This window comes from Sceloporus occidentalis, unplaced genomic scaffold (genome assembly GCF_023333645.1).
Source record: "Sceloporus occidentalis isolate IW3139 unplaced genomic scaffold, rSceOcc1.0.p SCAF_128, whole genome shotgun sequence".
Taxonomy (NCBI): Eukaryota; Metazoa; Chordata; class Lepidosauria; order Squamata; family Phrynosomatidae; genus Sceloporus; species Sceloporus occidentalis.
The window spans coordinates 687,440-690,776 of record NW_028317108.1 but is presented as its reverse complement, the minus strand read 5'-3'; the positions used below and the strand labels follow the sequence as shown (position 1 = coordinate 690,776).

Sequence of the window (3,337 nt, the reverse complement as noted above, 5' to 3'; positions counted from 1 at the left end):
CTCACTCACCCTTACACATAGACATTCATGCTCACATACACTGTTACAGAGACATTCATGCTCCCTCACCCTTACACATAGACATTCATGCTCACATACACTGTTACAGAGACATTCATGCTCACTCACCCTTACACATAGACATTCATGCTCAAAATATATTTTCTGTAAGATATAACAAAATATTTTTCTGTATGATTACGTGTGATGTAAAGTGGAATAGCCTCTGGGTTTAAGTCACTTAAATGCAAAAAAAAAAAACATGTCAGTGGTGACATTAAGTCACATAAAAATGATGTATTTCCAATCTTTAATCAATGTGCATTGCTATAGAATGCTTGATTCTTGTTTTTGAATCCACACAAGATATGAAATCTGAGATCGGTCTAAGCTTTTCCTTCAAGCATGCGAGCACGGTTTAATTGTTTTATTATTCAACATAAAATTTCCAGGTACTTAAAATCTTTTTTTTTTTGCCAAATAGTAAAAGGAATTTTATTGGTGTAACAGTGCTATCCGCGTCAGGTTGGGTCTCTACTCTCCCTTGTTGAATTTGTCCTCATCAGTGTTCAAAAGCAGAGGAAATCTCCTCCCTGCGCAGATTCCAGATCTGATTTAGAGCACGGTGGTTGCCCATCAGACGGGACTGGGGTCTACTCGTGATCTTTTTCGTAGATACCAGTGAATGAAAACCACCAGCGGTCCCATAACCATTACAATGGCCGCACTCATTATCACTGCCACTAATGTTGTTTGAGGGATCCGGATGAATGAGGCATTCTGTAAGTCTACACTTGGGGAGTCAGATCTTACGCATGAGTTGTCTTTTCCATTATATTCGTATAAAGGGGAACAGGAAGTGCAATTATTGGCAGACGACCCTTTACACGTAAAGCAGGATGGGTGGCAAGCGGCACAAGAACGAACAAGGTGAAAGCTGCTGGGCTCTGACACCTCCGCTCTCTGCGTAAACTTAAAGTATTTGGCAGGGCAGTAAGATAGACAGAGCTTTCCAAAGGTATAATATGGTGCCAAACATTCTATGCACGACCCATTTCTATCCCGCCTCAGACACTTTCTCATGACAGACTTCTTGATTTTCCTGGACATCATGTGTTCATCTGTCCCGTACAAAATCAACGTGACGTGACGTAGAAATCCGTGGTTGGTGTATCTTCCTCTGTTCCTAAATTCTAAGGTCCAAAGGCCCAATGGATTTTCATCCCAAGATTGTGTGGTCATGAAGGACCAATCTCTGTACCCATCAGTGCTGGTATCATGTGGTCTCTTGCCCATCAGCACAGAACGGGTGCCCATAGGACTGGTAAGATAGATTTCCAGGTCACCTCTGCGACTGTAGCTGAGGGACATTTTTGCTTGGACATGCTCAAGGGATGTTATGTGATTGGGGGACCCAGAACAGGCAGTGACATTGTAAGTCAAAATCAGATCTGAATGCACTTTTTTGGGGGTGCTCACAATTGTTATGAGGCACTTTCTTTGAGGCTGCGTTGTCTCCCATGTTTCGGCCAGCTCCACTACTCGTCCAGCATGCAAGAGTCCGTAGCCGAAAAAGTGGCTCACTTTTCTTCCCACTCCATTTATGACCCAATCGTCAGCCATTAGGTGGGCAGGACTGGACGCTCTTACTACGATATGTTGTATATCCCTCCATGTAAGAGCTGGGTTTGCCTCCAATGCCAAAGCAAGGATCCCGGCAGCAAGTGGAGTGGCGGCTGAAGTCCCGGTGTGTTTATCTGTACACGTGTGGCGTATATCAGTGGTGATAAAAGTCTCTTCCTCACCACCACCACTGCTGTAAGTGCTTGTAAGTTTGCATGCACACGCCTCACTGTACCAAGGGACTGTTCCATGATTTGTGACACCCCCAACAGCAACAGTGTAGATACTGTTGGAGTAGCCGTTACTGTTGCAGTTGTCATTCCTGCCACCGTTTCCAGATGCCCAAACAAAGATAGATCCAAGGCCACGGCGGCCATTTAGTATTCCTTTGTAAAACGCCTCAGAAGACAACACTCCTGGTCCATCCAGTACCTTTCCATCATCAGTGGGACCCCAGCTGGCGCTATAAATGTCAATATGCTGTGGGTTAAAACTCAACGACTGAGCTTCAACAATGTCTGTGACTATCCCATCCAGCATTCGCACACCTCCTATTCTAGCGTTGTATGCTACTCCAGCGCCGCAGATATCATTATTGGCAACCGCAGCCACCTCGCCTGCACAGCGGGTCCCGTGGTTGTTCTCATTAGATGAGTTATATCGGGGCTGAGGGTCAGGATCGTCGTCATTAAAATCATAACTCGCTTCCGGATCATAGTTTAATGCGAGATCGGGGTGGTCCTTTTCAAGCCCATCATCCACAACGGTCACCACCACGCCTCGTCCGGTATATCCACGGTTCCAAGCAGTCTGGATGCCTAAGTCAAGATTTTTACCCAGGTACCACTGCAAACTGAAGAGGGGGTCTGTGGGAACCATATCAGGCTGTCTTTTCTCCCTTCTCCTCAGCGTCTGCTGCTCAAACCAGCTAACCTTGGGTTCTTTTTTCAGTTGAATATTTCTACCCCAGTGAGGGCTGAAGGATTTCCTTTGAATGCCACGATGAGATAGATGGTAGAAATCACTGCCAAGCACCACCTGCCCAAGGTTGATGAAACCGAATTTCTGTGCAATACGTTCTGCCTCTACAGAGCCATCAGGTATGTGCACAGCCCAGCTATTTGTGTAAATCTCCAAAGTAAAGATCACATGGATCAGAACAGTAACAACGAAAACCAGAGCTATGCTCCTCATCTTGTACTGTCAGCTTACAAAAGCATCTGTTGGCCTAACGGCCAGTGCTTTTATAACCTACACTATGTCACAGTAGAAGGGCGTGGCACATCTGTTACATCACAATAGCAGGGCGGGGCTCGGAACTCTCAGCGACAAGCCGGCTAGAAAATGCTTACAGTTATGATTTCAATATATAATTCTGAACCAGTAGCGTGTGATATATATATATATATATTATAAACACGGTATATATACACACACATATATATATATATATCACACACAGACTACCATTCTAAAATATGGGGTCACTTGGAAAATAACAATTGCAAAGGGGTTTTCTAACGATTGATTAGCCTTTTAAAGTTAAACTTGGATTAGCAATCACAACGTGCCGTTGGAACGCAGGAATGATGGGAGTGATAAAGAGCCTCTGAAAAATCAGCCGTTTTCAGCTACATTCAGTCATTTATAACATTAATGATGCCTGTGCTGTATTTCTGATGCATTTCATGTCATTTTAATAGACAACATTTGT

General features: G+C 44.2%; 1 pseudogene; it reads right to left on the bottom strand.

Moving 5' to 3' along the window:
* Window positions 1-636: 636 nt before the first annotated feature.
* LOC149281704 (proprotein convertase subtilisin/kexin type 4 pseudogene) lies at window positions 637-2,817 on the bottom strand (annotated as a pseudogene).
* Between the last annotated feature and the right edge of the window lie 520 nt (window positions 2,818-3,337).